Source organism: Coregonus lavaretus (genome assembly GCF_964263955.1).
Source record: "Coregonus lavaretus genome assembly, chromosome: 22".
Lineage (NCBI taxonomy): Eukaryota > Metazoa > Chordata > Actinopteri > Salmoniformes > Salmonidae > Coregonus > Coregonus lavaretus.
Genome location: NC_140009.1, coordinates 22,531,770 through 22,551,106, shown reverse-complemented (window position 1 = coordinate 22,551,106; position 19,337 = coordinate 22,531,770). Strand labels below are relative to the sequence as shown.

At 40.6% G+C, this 19,337-nt stretch overlaps 1 protein-coding gene across 3 annotated transcripts in view; it reads right to left on the bottom strand.

The window, feature by feature from the left end:
• LOC311150298 (E3 ubiquitin-protein ligase MIB2-like) overlaps nt 1–19,337 on the bottom strand; it is an 85,001-nt gene that overhangs the window by 51,658 nt on the left and 14,006 nt on the right. The window lies entirely within an intron of this gene.

Sequence of the window (19,337 nt, the reverse complement as noted above, 5' to 3'; positions counted from 1 at the left end):
TGAATACTTTCGCAAGCCACTGGAAGGTTTTATTTTTTTTATTTTTTATTTTTTCCCGGGGGAATGGATCAGCTTAATATTGCAGATAGATTGTATCTTCTATCAATGTAATTGTCTGCATCACTTCCAATCCCCCATGTTTTTTTATATATATATATATACTCCCCTTTATTACTTTTCAACCCCACCATCCTTTCCCTACTTGGAGTAAATTAGTGAACAACAATGCCCAGGCCTCTACTTCCGGTCTATACTTACTATCTGCACCTTATGGACAGAGTTAATTTTACAATAATTCTATTATATATATATATATATATATTTTTTTTTTTTTTTTTTTGCTCCTGAACTTCTTCTACTCTCAACCTCTCCGATCATTTTCATGATGTCCATCCGGTTTGCTTCTATATGCCATATCTTTCTAACTGTGCTCTTTCCCAAAAGCTCCCAACATACAACCTATATACTTATTATGGACACAGTATGCTTACATTATTAGCTATCTTTGTTATTATTTGTTGTTATTTGTTATTAGTCCCATCCTTCAACTCTATTCAATACCTCCCATCTATCTCTTAACACCATCCATATAGGATTTCTATTTGCCATATATATTTCAACCGTACTGTGAAGTTTTACAAAAGTTCTGAACCTTTCTATTCTCATTGCTTCTACAGATTGTGAATTAAAAATAAACATTTTTGCTAAAAGTATTATTATATTATTGATTGATTGACTATGACTTTTCAGATCACCCAGTAATGCTATCTGCAAGGTTAGCTCCAGGTAAATATTGCAATCCTTTAGCCATTCCTGGACCTGTGTCCAAAAACAAGCTACAAATTGACAGAACCAAAACAAATGATCTAATGATTCTGTCTCTTCACAGCAAAATCTGCAGAGCTGGGAAGATTATATCCCCCATATAAATAACATTATATTGGTAGCAAGAATTTTATATAATAAATTAAATTGAAAGATTCTAATTTTTGAATCCGGTGTCGTTTTGCGTGTCAGTTCATAAACACTATGCCATGGGATCGGTACGTCAAAGATCTCTTCCCAACTATTTTGCAATCTATATGGGACGGCTGTCAATCCTTTGGTCCTTAAGTGAAACTGATATACTTTTTTATTTATCACAGTTTTCCTTAACCAATTATGTTCTTTAATGCAAGGCCGACAGACAAGTTCCTTACTTTCTCCCCCTTCCACTTTCCTCTTCCACTTTTGCGGTAAGGCTGCAATTATTTGGTTGTAATTTTGGGTAGAGCAGATATTTCCATGTTTTTGTTAGCTGCATGTGCGACATAACTCCACCAGTCCTACCGATGATATCATTTACGAAGATTATACCTTTTTTAAACATTCTGTCAAAAAATAAAGGTTTTTTGTCAATTAGTATATTTGAATTTAACCACAATATTTGTTGCATTATTTGTTCTGTCGTTTCTGGAGGATTAAATTGAAATTGCAACCAACTTTCTATGGCTTGTTTTAGAAATAGTGATATTTGGGAGATTATTTCCTTTTCAAATAACTGAAAGTGAGAGGTTGTAATCTGAATATAGGGAAAAAGGCCTTTCTTGAACATTGGGTGAGACGATCTTACTAATTTGCTTGAGAACCAGTTCGGATTTAAGTATAACTTTTGTATGACTGAAGCTTTTAGTGATAGGTCTAATGCTTTAATATTTAATAATTTCTGTCCTCCGAATTCATATTCATTATATAAATATGCCCTTTTAATTTTGTCTGGCTTGCCGTTCCAAATAAAATTGAATATTTTTTTCTCATATAATTTAAAAAACTGTTCGCAAGACCATAAGCAAATAGGTAAACTGGGATAATACTAAAGAGTTAATCAGGGTGATTTTTCCACAAATTGACAGGTATTTTCCTTTCCATGGTAGTAAGATCTTATCTATTTTTGCTAACTTTCTATAAAAATTTATTGAAGTGAGATCATTTATTTCCTTTGGGATATGTATTCCGAGTATATCCACATCACCATCAGACCATTTTATTGGTAAACTACATGGTAATGTAAAAATTGTATTTTTTAGTGATCCAATACGTAATATAGTACATTTGTCATAATTTGGTTGTAATCCAGAGAGATTAGAAAATGTATCTAGATCCTCTATGAGGCTGGGGAGGGATTCTAGTTGTGGATTTAAAAGAAAACATGAATCATCAGCGTACAATGACACCTTTGTTTTTAAACCCTGTATTTCTAATCCTCTGATATTATTATTGGATCTGATTTTAATAGCTAACATCTCGATGGCCACAATAAATAGATATGCCGATAGTGGACAACCTTGTTTCACTCCTCTTGACAGTTTAAAACTTTCTGAGAAATAGCCATTATTTACTATTTTACACCTAGGGTTACTATACATGATTTTGACCCATTTTATAAGAGATTCTCCAAAATTGAAATGCTCCAGGCATTTATATATAAACCCCAGTCGAACTTTATCAAATGCCTTTTCGAAGTCTGCTATGAATAGCAGGCCTGGTTTCCCATATTTTCCATAGTGTTCTATTGTTTCCAATACTTGCCTTATATTATCTCCAATGTATCTTCCATGTAAAAAACCTGTCTGATTAGAATGAATAATATCCGACAATACCTTTTTAATTCTATGCGCTATACATTTTGCTAGGATTTTTGCATCACAACACTGAAGTGTAAGGGGCCTCCAATTTTGTAAATGGACTGGATCTTTATATTTTCCACTTGTATCCTGTTTCAGTAATAATGAGATCAGACCTTCTTCTTGAGTGTCAGATAATCTACCATTTACATAGGTGTGGTTAAAACATGCTAATAACGGTCCTCTTAGTATATCAAAAAAGGTTTGGTATATGGAGTTTTCCCGGACTTAAAGTCTTTAATTGCATCCAGAAGTTCCTCCTCTGTAATTTCACCTTCACATGAGTCTTTCTGTGTGGCTGTTAATTTGACATTATCAATAGAAAAAAATCTCTACAATTAGCTTCAGTTAGAGGAGATGGAGGCGACTGAAAAGAAAACATATGCTTAAAGTACTTTGTTTCTTCCTTCAAAATATAATTTGGTGAATTATGGGTGACTCCGTCAATTGTAACCAGTTTCATTAAGGTTTTTTTGGTAGCATTCCTATGTTGAAGATTAAAAAATAATTGTGTGCATTTTCCCCCATATTCCATCCAGTTTGCTTAATTTTTATAATATATTACACTTGATCTTTCTTGAATAAATTTCTCCATTTCTTTTTGTTTTTCCTCTAATTTATTCTGAGCCTCTATGTTACAGTTTTTATTGCCATATATCTGTTCTGTTAGACTTTCTATTTCCTTTCTTAGTATAAACTCTTTTGACCTAAATTGCTTTTGTTTTCGAGATGAGTACTGAAATGCATGGCCTCTAAAGGCACATTTAAAGGTGTCCCATACAATAAGGGGATTCGCTGTACCTATGTTATGTTGGAAAAAGTCAGTTATAAATTCCTTTGTTCTAATTATAAATAAATTATCATCCAATAGGCTTTGATTACATTTCCAATATCCTCGCCCACGTGGAAATTCAGTAAGAGAAATGTATATGCCTATTATATGATGGTCCGACCGCATTCTGTCCCCTATCAACACTTTTTTTTACTTTTGGTGCCAACGAGAATGAGATAAGAAAGACGACTAGCTTTATTCAGTCTCCGCCATGTATATCTCACTAGATCAGTATATTTAAGCCTCCATATATCTACTAGTTCTAATGTATCCATGACATTCACAATTTCCTTAAGAGCATGTGGGTGATTGTTTGTGGTGTGATTTCCTTTACGGTCCATTGAGCTATTTAAAACAGTATTATAATCCCCCACCATAATAATATTGTCTTGAGTTGCTTGCAGGCTTGATAATTTATTATATAAATTGTCAAAGAATTGTGGATCATCATTATTTGGTCCGTAAAGGTTAATGAGCCATTTCTGTTTATGGTCCAATAACATATTTAAAATAATCCATCTACCTATCTATTTGGACAATTTGCACATTCGGATCGAAATTACTATTAATTAATATCATCACCCCTTTTGAATTTCTTTGCCCATGGGAGAAGTATATTCCCCCCCCATTCTTTTTTCCACGCTACTTCATCTCGAATTGTTGAATGAGTTTCCTGTATACAATAGATATTATATTCCTTCTCTTCGAGCCATGTAAATATTGTTCTTCTTTTGTTATTATCAGCTAAGCCATTACAATTATAACTGGCTATACTTATTTCACCATCCACCATAATGAGATACAAGTTTCAAGTCTATTTATCATTATATATGTTTGTAAATTTACCAATAAAAAATATCGTAATGATTGAGTGTCCATATAGCTGTACCGTGATATTTGCATTGCTACGGAGTAACCCTTCAATTGTTCTCCACTAATTCCCCCGCTAAAGCCCCTCCCCATCCCAAATTGAGCCGGCATCCCAGTGATCAGCATCCCACCCACGTCCCTCCGGATCCCTAAGGCCCCGAGAGGCCAGGACCCATCCATCGAAAACAGCACACAGTGCCATCCACAAAATAGAAGCAGATTAACCGCCAAAAGCATTTCCAATGCTTTCACCTCTATATATATATCTATATAACTATTTTTTTAAAATTATGCATATCCTATTTTCCATCATTATCAATTAATATGCGTAATAATGTCGGCAGTTCACGCGTAGGATTCTAACATATAACCCGGATTGCCATTGTATTACATTTAATTCATTGACAAGCAATTATTATCCTAGCAAATAATTCCCGTGGTCCATCCCATACCCCCCCCCCCCCCCCCCCAACATCCCCACCCCCCCACAACAGATGCCAGACAAGCACACACGCACATACTCACATACTCCAACACACTCAACCCCCCTCCTCCACAATCCACCATAAAATCAGATACTCAACGGCTGTTATATCCCAGAGCCCAACTCGAGAAATAACTTGATTTACGAGTGCACATACAGTTAAAGCTGATTGAGAAAGCATGCAGATTGAGCAGAAATTGATAACAATGTGAGATTTGATTAATCTACTTAATCTATGTCAAGTCCTAGGTGATGGAGATCAGATCCACCCTCTTCATCTGAGACACAAACACTCTGATCCCCTGTTGTAACCATTTTCCCAAGCATCTCCATGCGGTCAGACCTTTGATTATTTTGTGCCACCTTGGCCACAATGATAAACCCCCACTCTGATTGTCCGAGTGTGACCCCCTCCCCATGGGTTACTGCAGCCAGTGTTGCCAGCACTGCCACTACCTGGGTGGGCGTACCCCACCGGAATCCCCACCGGCTAGGTAAAAGGTCGTCAAGGTTCTCATTAGCAGCTTTGAGAATTTCCTTGTATATTATGCTCTCCCATCAGGGGGCTCTGGCTTTGTAGGACCAACCCTGCCAGGCAGGCTCAGAATCTTGAGGGGGCGGTGCTACTCAAGTAGGTCTCTGACCGCATTTATTTCTCTGTTTAGGCTGCATATTCACAGCAGGTCCATAAAAGAGATGGGAACTTCTCTTTGGTGTATGGGTCGCTCAGGTGGGTGTCCAGGTTATAGGGTTAGGGATCTTTCCATCATGATAGGACAATGAAAAATTTGATTAGATGTATACTATATTTAAAAATGTATATCCCTCATCTACACAAACTGTATGTTTGTTAGCTAGCTAGCCAGCCAGACAGTTTTAGAGGAATGACTCCATATTTTTTTTCTAATTAACTGCCAATATGCCAACATTCCATTCAAACAATGCAGTCAATCCACAGCCATACACTGGCTGAAATCAGTTGATGATAGGACTTAGACGAGTTGTAAATGCAACAAGTACTGATATAATAAAATAATAATATAATATGCCATTTAGCAGACGCTTTTATCCAAAACGACTTACAGTCATGTGTGCATACATTTTTACGTATGGGGGTCCCGGGGATCGAACCCACTACCCTGGCGTTACAAGCGCCATGCTCTACCAATTGAGCTACAGAGGACACATGATATTGTATCATATAATATCTTTCCAAGAAAACAAACATTTTAACATTTATGGTCTGTTTACATATATTTTAGTGGCTACATATACATATATATATATATATATAGTTGAAGTCGGAAGTTTACATACACCTTAGCCAAATACATTTAAACTCAGTTTTTCACAATTCCTGACATTTAATCCTAGTAAAAATTCCCTGTTTTAGGTCAGTTAGGATCACCACTTTATTTTAAGAATGTGAAATGTCAGAATAATAGTAAAGAGAATGATTTATTTCAGCTTTTATTTCTTTCATCACATTCCCAGTGGGTCAGAAGTTGACATACACTCAGTTAGTATTTGGTAGCATTGCCTTTAAATTGTTTAACTTGGGTCAAACGTTTCGGGTAGCCTTCCACAAGCTTCCCACAATAAGTTGGGTGAATTTTGGCCCATTCCTCCTGACAGAGCTGGTGTAACTGAGTCTAGTTTGTAGACCTCCTTGCTCGCACACACTTTTTCAGTTCTGCCCACACATTTTCTATAGGATTGAGGTCAGGGCTTTGTGATGGCGACTCCAATACCTTGACTTTGTTGTCCTTAAGCCATTTTGCCACAGCTTTGGAAGTATGCTTGGGGTCATTGTCCATTTGAAAGACCCATTTGCGACCAAGCTTTAACTTCCTGACTGATGTCTTGAGATGTTGCTTCAATATATCCACATACTTTTCCTTCCACATGATGCCATCTATTTTGTGAAGTGCACCACTCCCTTCTGCAGCAAAGCACCCCCACAGCATGATGCTGCCACCCCCGTGCCTCACGGTTGGGATGGTGCTCTTCGGCTTGCAAGACCCCCCTTTTTCCTCCAAACATAACGATGGTCATTATGGCCAAACAGTTCTATTTTTTTGTCCAAAAATACGATCTTTGTCCCCATGTGCAGTTGCAAACCGTAGTCTGGCTTTTTTATGACGGTTTTGGAGCAGTGGCTTCTTCCTTGCTGAGCGGCCTTTCAGGTTATGTCGATATAGGACTCGTTTTACTGTGGATATAGATACTTTTGTACCTGTTTCCTCCAGCATCTTCACAAGGTCCTTTGCTGTTGTTCTGGGATTGATTTGCACTTTTCGCACCAAAGTACGTTCATCTCTAGGAGACAGAACGCGTCTCCTTCCTCAGCGGTATGACGGCTGCGTGGTCCCATGGTGTTTATACTTGCGTACTTGTCACGCCCTGGCTCTGGGGACTCTTAATTGTTGAGCCAGGGTGTGGATTTTCTATGTTTTGTTTGCTATGGTTTTCGTTCTAGATCGGTTAGATCTATGTTGGCCAGGGTGGTTCCCAATCAGAGGCAGCTGTAGCTCGTTGTCTCTGATTGGGAACCATACTTAGGCAGCCTGTTTTCACTAGTCATTGTGGGATCTTGTTCCGAATGGTTTGTGTTAACCTAGGACTTCACGTATCGTTTGTTGTTTTGTTCGTGTGGTGTACTTCAATAAAATATGTACGTTTATCACGCTGCGCCTTGGTACGCTTCATCTATCGACGATCGTGACAGAAGATCCCACCACGACTGGATCAAGCAGCGTGAAGAGGAGAGAGGATGGACTTGGGAGGAGAGGAAAGAGAGTCTGGCGAGAGGCATGGAGGCCATGTTCACGGGGGAGAGACAAGCCCAAAACATTTTTAGGGGGGGGGGCTCACGCCGTGGACGACGAGGCAGCAGGAGGCCGCGATAGAGCGGTTCAGCCAGTTAGCAGAGGAGGCCGCCAGGTTACGGGGGCTATTGGTCACGAGAGTGTGGAGGCACGGCGAGAGGAACTGGTTAGGCAGCAGAGGGAGCGGAGGTTTATGAGGAAACCCAGTCCCGCTCCTCGCACCAAGCAAGTGGTGTGTGTCACCAGTCCGGTCCGGCCCGTTCCTGATTCCCGCACAAGGCCAGTGGTGTGTGTTCCCAGTACGGTCAGGCCCGTCCCTGCTCCCCGCACTAAGCCTGTGGTGCACGTCGCCAGCCTGGTCCGGCCTGTTCCTGCTCCCCGCACCAAGCCAATGGTGCGCGTCGTCAGCCCGGTCCGGCCCGTTCCTGCTCCCCGCACCAAGCCAGTGGTGCGCATCGTCAGCCCGGTCCGGCCCATTCCTGCTCCCCGCACCAAGCCAGTGGTGCGCGTCGCCAGCCCGGTCCGGCCTGTTCCTGCTCCCCGCACCAAGCCAATGGTGCGCGTCGTCTGCCAGGTCCGGCCCGTTCCTGCTCCCCGCACCAAGCCAGTGGTGCGCGTCGTCAGCCTGGTCCGGCCCGTTCCTGCTCCCCGCACCAAGCCAGTGGTGCGCGTCGTCAGTCCGGCACGGTCCGTGCCTGTTCCACCGGTGCCTGGTCCGGCACCGGTCAGCTGCTCCACGCCGGAGCCAGAGCAATCCGCTCCACCGGTGTTCAGTCCAGCTCCGGCCAGCGGGACCAGACCAGGGGCGCAACGGGGGGGTAGAGAGAGTGTGGTGGTCACGCCCGGAGCCGGATCCGCCTCCGAGGCGGAATGCCCACCCGGCCCCTACCCTCTTGTGTTTGGTTGGCGCGGTCGCAGTTCGCGCCTTTGGGGGGGGGGGGGGGGTACTGTCACGCCCTGGCTCTTGGGACTCTTAATTGTTGAGCCAGGGTGTGGATTTTCTATGTTTTGTTTGTTATGGTTTTCGTTCTAGATCGGTTAGATCTATGTTGGCCAGGGTGGTTCCCAATCAGAGGCAGCTGTAGCTCGTTGTCTCTGATTGGGTACCATACTTAGGCAGCCTGTTTTCACTCGTCATTGTGGGATCTTGTTCCGAATGGTTTGTGTTAACCTAGGACTTCACGTTTAGTTTGTTGTTTTGTTCGTGTGGTGTACTTCAATAAAATATGTACGTTTATCATGCTGCGCCTTGGTCCGCTTCATCTATCGACGATCGTGACAGTACTATTGTTTGTACAGATGAACGTGGTACCTTCAGGCATTTGAAAATTGCTCCCAAAGGTGAACCAGACTTGTGGAGGTCCAAAAAAGATTTGGAGGTCTTGGCTGATTTCTTTTGATTTTCCCATGATGTCAAGCAAAGAGGCACTGAGTTTGAAGGTAGGCCTTGAAATACATCCACAGGTACACCTCCAATTGACTCAAATTATGTAAATTAGCATATCAGAAGCTTCTAAAGCCATGACATCATTTTCTGGAATTTTCCAAGCTGTTTAAAGGCACAGTCAACTTAGTGTATGTAAACTTCTGACCCACTGGAATTGTGATACAGTGAATTATAAGTGAAATAATAGTGAAGACATCAAAACTATGAAATAACGACTGAGTCGGCAGAAAGGCAGGAACCTTCACAAATAAGAGAGGTATGCCAATCAGACAGCCCACCAGTCAGACAGCCAGCCGGTCAGACCGCATATACATGGCCTACTTTAGCCCCGTCTTGCATAGGGAAAGGTGATATCTACACTATATATACAAAAGTATGTGGACACCCCTTCAAATTAGTGGATTCGGCTATTTCAGCCACACAAGTTGCTGACAGGTATATAAAATCGAGCACACAGCCATGCAATCTCTGTAGACAAACATTGGCAGTAGAATGGCCTTACTGAAGAGCACCGTCATAGGATGCCACCTTTCCAACAAGTCAGTTCATCAAATTTCTGCCCTGCTAGAGCTGCCCCAGTCAACTACAAGTGATGTTATTGTGAAGAGGCAATATCTAGGAGCAACAACGGCTCAGCCACGAAGTGGTACGCCACACAAGCTCACAGTAGGGGACCACCGAGTGCTGAAGCGCGTAGCGAATAATAAACGTCTGTCCTCGGTTGCAACACTCACTACCAACTTCCAAACTGCCTCAGGAAGCAATGTCAGCACAATAACTGTTAGTCAGGAGCTTCATGAAATGGGTTTCCATGGCCGAGCAGGCGCACACAAGCCTAAGATCACCATGCGCAATGCCAAGCGTCGGCTGGAGTGGTGTAAAGCTCACCACCATCGGACTCTGGAGCAGTGGAAATGCGTTTTCTGGAGTGATGAATCACGCTTCACCATCTGGCAGTCCGACGGATGAATCGGGGTTTGGTGGATGCCAGGAGAACGCTACCTGTCCCAATGCATAGTGCCAACTGTAAAGTTTGGTGAAAGAGGAATAATGGTCTGGGGCTGTTTTTCATGGTTCGGGCTAGGCCCCTTAGTTCCAGTGAAGGGACATCTTAAAGCTACAGCATACAATGACATTCTGGATGATTCTGTGCTTCCAACTTTGTGGCAACAGTTTGTGGAAGGCCCTTTCTTGTTTCAGCACGACAATGCCCCCATGCACAAAGCGAGGTCCATACAGAAATGGTTTGTTGAGATCGGTGTAGAAGAACTCTACTGGCGACCGCGAGACAGGCCTAATCGCCCAACATCAGTGCCCGACCTCACTAATGCTCTTGTGGCTGAATGGAAGCAAGTCCCCGCAGCAATGTTCCAACATTTAGTGGAAAGGCTATCCAGAAGAGTGGAGGCTGTTATAGCAGCAAAGGGGGGATCAAGTCTATATTAATGGCCATGATTTTGGAAAGAGATGTTCGACGAGCACGTCCACATACTTTTGGTCATGTAGTGTAGTCAGTTGCACAACTGAATGCATTCAACCAAAATGTGTCTTCCGCATTTAACTCAACCCCTCTGAATCAGAGAGGTACGTGGGACTGCCTTAGTCGACGTCCACATCATTGGCGCCTGGGGAGGGAAAGGGGATACCTAGTCAGTTGCACAACTGAATGCATTCAACTGAAATGTGTTTTCCACGTTTAACTCAATCCATCTGAATCAGAGAGGTGCGTGGGGCTGCCTTAATCGACATCATCGGCACCCGATGAGCAGTTGTTGTTGAGGGTTAACTGCCTTGCTCAAGGGCAGAACGGCAGATTTTTCCACCTTGCCGGCTTGGAGATTCAAACCAGCGACCTTTCGGTTACTGGCCCAATGCTCTTAACCACTAGGAGGAATGACTCAGTTGACCGGTTGTTGAAACACTGACTGTCTACACAGGCATAACAAAAAGAGGCTAAAGCACGGTCACCTTTTTAAACCGCTGAGTTAATCACGGTCAATTAATTTACAATGCTATTCCGCAATGGTTTCGAACCAGTTTCCCTACCGTTGTCCCTCGGCCAACAAATGTTTGGCTTTGGTTGATTTCCGTTGATCATGTTGGTGGTGGCATTCCTGGATGCTGCTTCGGTGGTCTGTGTCTACAATACACAGGGGAATCGAGGGGGAGCGACTGCATAGATAGAGGCAGGCAGTCCAGCCGCCTGTAGATGTGGAGCAGCCTGTCTCTCTGCATCCTCTTGATCTGCCTGCCTGGGCTGCCTGCTGTGGGCTTGCAGCCTTTACGTAACGGCCTACAGAATTTTGTTTGTGCATTTGTGTGAGGGCAAGAAAAAAGCAGAGACTAATCCAATAAAAACGTAGGCCTGTCACAAATGGATTGGAAAGTGAAACACACTCAAATTTGACATATTCCCTTGTTAAAACCAAGCATCTAGCCTAATCTACAGAAGTTCTGAACTTTTGACAGCTCTCCCTTCAATTGTCACTTCTCACTGGAAAGACTATTTCACACTCACAGCTTCCAATAACATAGAGAACCTGCAACTATTATCTACCCACGCATACAACACTACCTAGGAAGCTTTACGCTTACAAACAACATTTATTCACCCTGGGTGATACAACCGATAATGTAGATCAAATGCATTTTTTGTTGTTGCCTAATTCAGTCTTAATCCCATGATAAGTATTCAGATACGTGGTTTAGTATAGGCCTAAATCCATCTTAATCCAGCAGCAATAGGCCAAACAAAATTACGATACTATGTTTGAGATTATATTTGTATGTTTACAGAGATTACTATGTAATTTGTGTATTAAAGGTATCTGCTTAAGTGTGAAAACATATGGGGGGGGGGGCTGCTCATATTCTCTCTTTTCCAGCCCCCAAATCACAGTTTAGCCTGCTTTCACTAGATTAATATCTCTGGCCAGTCATCTGACACAGTGCTAAAGGGGAGCCTCAGGGTGAGTATCGATAGTCTAAAGTAGCTTCCTGTCCTCGGCTCCTCTTCTCCTTTTGCTCTGAGGTGAAAGCAATAAGTCAGAAATCCTAGCAGTTCTTTCAGATCACCCTTGATACAGGAAAATAAACTAGGAGAAAGAGATAGTCTAGGCCAGTCATTTTCAACTGCAGGTGGTTCGAAAATAAAATATTTGAAAAAGAATAGGCCTCACAGTTGGGACTTGGGAGTATTAGGCTAATGGTATTATAAGCAATTGTACAGTACTTTTCACAATGCAAATAGTTTATAATAATAATAATAATAATAATAATAATAATAATAATAATAATAATAATAATAATAATAGGCCTTTAATCTGTTATATTCACTGATAAAATTGACTGCGACTCCGACATGGTGGACACTGATTTGTTGGTCTCCGTAACAGAAAAGGTTGGGATAATTGAAATGACTTAGATGCACCCTTTGGATGGAGAGATCTATGGAGATTAGGGAAAGGAGAAATTTGCCTACCAATCTCCCTCTATGCTTGCGCATCTTGATCAGGCAGGGATTTCACCAGCCTGCCAGAGCATACTGATATCTCATCAGAATTAAATTGGACTAGGACTGACTGTGCCAAGTACACTCCCAGCATGGGTGATTCTGGGGGTGACTACCTACACGACAAGCCCTTATCCTGGCTTTAGAAGAACACTGTTCCACAGTGGGAGCTTAGCTCAACCCAGTAGGATACAGTGGCTAGTTGGCTGACATTGGACTGAAGGAGAAAAACTGGGAATCGATATTCACAATCATTTGGTTACATTTGTGGCATGCTAAACGGATCTTCCCACAAAGGTGTGCAGCAGACTTCTGGGTAGGCCATGCTTAGGACCTAATCAATAAATCAACATGAAAAAGGAGTAGGGCTGCCATAAAGGACAACCAGGTTATTCAAAAGGATTCTCAGACACCAAATTGTATCCACCCATAATTACTGTAAGGCCTATGGCAGAGTGGGCGAGCAAGAGCGCAAGCAAGCCAAAACCATGGCAGTAACAAATCCATGGCAGTAGCAAATCTTGTTAGAAAACCATGATACATCTGCAACAATCAACTATCATTCTGAAGACTAAGATGCCTAGTTTATGGCACAGTCTTATACATATTTTTTTCAAAATTTCCCTCGAATTTTGTACATTTTCACCCCAAAATTCTCATTACCGAAATGCGTCCGGATTTAAATTCTCGGGTCATTTTATAAAATTGTACTTTTGAAAAACCTAACTTATTTGAATAAAACAAAATATGTTGCTGTAGTTTGTCCATAAATCATAAAAATTGTATACTACTTGAAGTTTACATTAAACTATCATATTTATTACGTAAGAACACAGCATCTGTGGCCATGTTTCTCATTACCGTAACTCTTTTTCAAGTTGCTGTAAAAACTCCAATATTTTTTCCCCAAATATTTTTATTCAACCATGATGCATCATCTAGAGGAGTAGTCCTTAGATGAGCACAAGTTCATTTCATTTCTTCACTTATATGCCTTCAGAATGAGGATCGTATTCTCAAACACCCCCTTTACGACACTTGATCTTCTCATTACCGAAATGACAAAAAAGCTCATATTGGGAAATCTTAGAGAACCATTACCTTACCAACATGGAAGCATGAATAGGCTTTATTGATGTGGTCAATTGTTTGCTGACTCATAATGGCTGTCTGCTATTACTTGCAGCCAAGGGTCTTTCATTACCGAAACACACATTTTTCATTACCGCATAATTTTTTGGGTCTATTTCGGTAATGAGAACCTTAATTTCGGTAAGGATAATAAGCTAATTCTAATGTATAGTAAATGGGTGTGCTGTGCTGGTAACTTTAATGATTTACTAGGACCACTGCTTACACCTATTGTATAGATTGTTTTGTGAAACATCTGTTATTTGATTAAGTAGGGGTTGTCAGGAAATATGGGTGTATAAAGCCCATTTAAAATGTACTTAAAGCCACAATCTGGAGTTTGTGTTTCAGCAAAGAGCAACCCTGCCACTTAAAGGAGGATATCCTTCATTTTGACATGTGTACCTGTCTTTGGTCCATATCCCACATATTTAGATACTTTATAGGCATATCATATTATGCAATTTGCCCATAGGATACAATTCAATGTAGAAATACATCTTAAATACCTTAGAAATACAAATAACCACATCCTAATATACCAAAATTATTTGTAAAGACCTTGGAGAAATTACTTTTTCAAAAAAAGTCACTTTATGCTCAAGTCCACTTTTGAAAGTACATGCAAGTAATTACAGTACTTATACTTATGCTAACATAAGGTATTTTAGTCAATTGCATTAAAATCAGTGATTTTTGTATTATGCAAGTCATTTGTGATTAACAAATAACACAGTTTGATGATGTATTGGGTTACTGAATCTCTAATAGAACTCAGTACAGTTTTTCAATGGCAAACTACCGAAACATACATTCTCATTTCCGAAACCTGCCTATCATTACCGTAATGCACCAATATTTAGGAAATATTAGGAAAAATAAAATGTATACTTTAGTAATTTTGGCTTAATCTGAAAGTGTGTCTTTTGTTCTTTACCCAAATATGTGTACATAAAAATAACATTTAGGCAATACACAAGTCATTATGACAAAAAACAAGATTCTGTAAGATTCATATATTTGTTTTTAGTGTTGTTTAACTCAGGCCTTTTCATTAGGTGGGCAATGTTAAACAAATATTATAATTTGATTTGTTTATTACTTTTTTAGACTTTTGCGGTAATGATCATTTTCCCGTTGATAGTTGTGGAAATTGTGGTAAAATGCATAATAACTTATCAATAAACATGACAATAATTATTACACAGATAACTACAGATCCTTATCTTAGTGATACAGGAGGAATTATGTGTTTCTTAAAAACCAAAACTGGTGTAGTGCCAGTTTCATGAGAATCACCCGGTGGCATGTGCAGGGAGACAGAGGTTGCAGCAGAGGTGGTAGCCAGGCGGGGTTTCCTCACTCTCCTGCCTTCCCGAGGGGAGGTGGGGTGGACTGAGCCCTAGGCAAGCCACCTGTTAGGAGCCATCCCTTTCAATCTGTGTCTGAGGGCTAAGACAGTGAGGATAAGCAGCTCTGTTTCTCATAAGATGGACTGGCCTCTGTCACAGATCGCTGAGGGCCTATCAGTGAAGCTGACATCACCAACACACACACAGACACACGCGTACACACGCGTACACACAGGCGCTCGGACACAGAGACAGAAATAGCATACCTCCAAGGTAATACTCTCTAGGTGCATAAGAAAAGTATAATAAGAATTTGTAGCACAAATTGGCTACATTAAAAGGGCATTTTCTGATAACAGTGCACGAGACAAGTCTCCAACCCTGTATAGGTGGATGAATCATAACATTACTAATGAAATCACTAATTTCGCAAAGAGAGTGGGCCTTTCCCACAATTCTAAGCATTATATATGAGGCAAGGTGCATTGGCTGAATGCAAGTTGACACAGATTTATCAATAGCGAATATTAACAGTTACCCAAGCCTAAATTACAATTTTCAGATTCATTGCCCGTCTACAGTGGGAAAAAAAAGTATTTAGTCAGCCACCAATTGTGCAAGTTCTCCCACTTAAAAAGATGAGAGAGGCCTGTAATTTTCATCATAGGTACACGTCAACTATGACCGACAAAATAAGAAAAAAAAATCCAGAAAATCACATTGTAGGATTTTTAATGATTTTATTTGCAAATTATGGTGGAAAATAAGTATTTGGTCAATAACAAATGTTTCTCAATACTTTGTTATATACCCTTTGTTGGCAATGACACAGGTCAAACGTTTTCTGGAAGTCTTCACAAGGTTTTCACACACGGTTGCTGGTATTTTGGCCCATTCCTCCATGCAGATCTCCTCTAGAGCAGTGATGTTTTGGGGCTGTCGCTGGGCAACACGGACTTTCAACTCCCTCCAAAGATTTTCTATGGGGTTGAGATCTGGAGACTGGCTAGGCCACTCCAGGACCTTGAAATGCTTCTTACGAAGCCACTCCTTCGTTGCCCGGGTGGTGTGTTTGGGATCATTGTCATGCTGAAAGACCCAGCCACGTTTCATCTTCAATGCCCTTGCTGATGGAAGGAGGTTTTCACTCAAAATCTCACGATACATGGCCCCATTCATTCTTTCCTTTACACGGATCAGTTGTCCTGGTCCCTTTGCAGAAAAACAGCCCCAAAGCATGATGTTTCCACCCCCATGCTTCACAGTAGGTATGGTGTTCTTTGGATGCAACTCAGCATTCTTTGTCCTCCAAACACGACGAGTTGAGTTTTTACCAAAAAGTTATATTTTGGTTTCATCTGACCATATGACATTCTCCCAATCCTCTTCTGGATCATCCAAATGCACTCTAGCAAACTTCAGACGGGCTTGGACATGTACTGGCTTAAGCAAGGGGACACGTCTGGCACTGCAGGATTTGAGTCCCTGGCGGCGTAGTGTGTTACTGATGGTAGGCTTTGTTACTTTGGTCCCAGCTCTCTGCAGGTCATTCACTAGGTCCCCCCGTGTGGTTCTGGGATTTTTGCTCACCGTTCTTGTGATCATTCTGACCCCAAGGGGTGAGATCTTGCGTGGAGCCCCAGATCGAGGGAGATTATCAGTGGTCTTGTATGTCTTCCATTTCCTAATAATTGCTCCCACAGTTGATTTCTTCTTCAAACCAAGCTATTGCAGATTCAGTCTTCCCAGCCTGGTGCAGGTCTACAATTTTGTTTCTGGTGTCCTTTGACAGCTCTTTGGTCTTGGCCATAGTGGAGTTTGGAGTGTGACTTTTTGAGGTTGTGGACAGGTGTCTTATACTGATATCAAGTTCAAACAGGTGCCATTAATACAGGTAACGAGTGGAGGACAGAGGAGCCTCTTAAAGAAGAAGTTACAGGTCTGTGAGAGTCAGAAATCTTGCTTGTTTGTAGGTGACCAAATACTTATTTTCCACCATAATTTGCAAATAAATTCATTAAAAATCCTACAATGTGATTTTCTGGATTTTTTTTTCTCAATTTGTCTGTCATAGTTGACGTGTACCTATGATGAAGATTACAGGCCTCTCTCATATTTTTAAGTGGGAGAACTTGCACAATTGGTGGCTGACTAAATACTTTTTTCCCCCACTGTATAACAACAGATATCAGAAGAAAAATGCTATATCTATAATATTTATTGTGAACATTTGATTGACTTGGCTAAATTTCAACAGTGTGATTATGTGAAGCACTGGTAAAAAGGTAGGATTGAGTGCCCACACAGCCATGTTATCATATTCTATCACACTAACATCTGATGCCCATCTACAGTGCCTTCGGAAAGTATTCAGACCCCTTGACTTTTTACACATTTTGTTAGGTTACAGCCTTATTCTAAAATTTATTAAATCGTTTTTTTCCCTCATCAATCTATACACCATAATGACAAAGCAAAAACAGGATTTTAGAAATGCTAGCAAATTTATTAAAAATTAAAAACTGAACTATGACTCAACTGTGAGACCTTATATATAGACAGGTGTGTGCCTTTCCAAATCATGTCCAATTAATTGAATTTACCACAGGTTGACTCCAATCAAGTTGTAGAAACATCTCAAGGATGATCAATGGAAACAGGATGCACCTGAGCTCAATTGCAAAGGGTCTGAATACTTATGTAAAAAGGTATCCGTTTTTTATCTTTATTATTTTTGCAAAAGTTTCTAAAATCCTGTTTTCACTTTGTCATTATGGGGTATTGTGTGTAGATTGCTGAGGATTTGTATTTATTTAATCCATTTTAGAATAAGGCTGTAACGTAACACAATGTGGAAAGAGTCAAGGGATCTGAATACTTTCCGAAGGCACTGTACATCTAGACCGCTGTAATAATGTGGTTTATTTACATTCTATCTGGCTAATCATTTATTTAATCATATAGGCCTAGGCTAGGGCTAAGCATACACACATTTTGAAGTAGGTAGGCCTTTGTATATAGGCTATGTATATCGATAGAATTAGGCTAGGTACTTGCTTTGAAATTGCCTAAACTTAGGCTAAAAGATTTTATAAGACTTTCTGGACCTGGTATCTGAAATTGAGAAAATCTTGATGGAACTGGCACATGTCAGAAAATCAATACGGATACTGGACAAACAACCCATCTGGCAAGAATACATAACCTAGCTCACCCTGGCTAAAACACTGGACCAACTTCATTTGCAGTTTTCCATTTCAGGCTAGTGACTTCCATGGTTTTGATTCGGTGTAGCTTACTGTACAAGACAATTATTGACTGTTTACATTGAACCAGTGTCAGTATATTCCAACTGGAATAAAGCAATGTTTACCCTATATATATTTTTAAATAATTTTCAGTATCGTAAAACTTTTTCAGTGTGAACTTAAACGACTAAAGCCAGATATAAAAGATAATGGAGTTATATCTATTTTTTAAATAAGATCTTTGAGAACTAACAATCACCAAAATAAAAACTAAACAGTTAGGTAGAATCTAAAATAATGGTTGAGTCACTCTGATAGCATAAGAACACAGCATAGGCCATGGCAAAATGTGTAGAATTGTAGGAAATTAGCTTTAAAACTGCTATTTTTCTCTCAGCCCCATGGTAAAATGTGCAGAATGGTAGGAAACTAGCTTTAAAACTGTACAATATTCTCTCTGCCCCATGGCAAAATATGTAGAACTTTGCCACCGCTGCTTAAAAATATCCTAGGGGAAACACTGTTAAGGTTGTGTTTACTAGAAAGCAATCATGAGTGTAGGGTGGGACCAAGCCAATAAAATGTTTTTTCCATCATCCAAATGTAGGCTATACATAATCGATAACAACAGTCCAATCTCACCAATTTCTCCCCTCCTCCCCAGTCAGAAAAAGTGTTGTTACCTTATGACATTTACTGATCATCTACACAAATACTCTTCAAATGTTGCCTCTGTAGGCCTAGGCAAATTGGTGTGTAATTAGGCCTAAGTCATGTTGAGAATAGCCAGAATGTGGCAAAAACTCAATGTACTCTCACTGGACACGCTGTGCTGAGAAAGAAGCAATTTTCACATCACAGAGCTTCTGAACCATTATCACAAACCACTTCACAATACTAAACACAAAATCTGAACAGAAGCTTGAACAGTAATCAATCCTACTGAGTATTATATTTCTGTATTATATCAT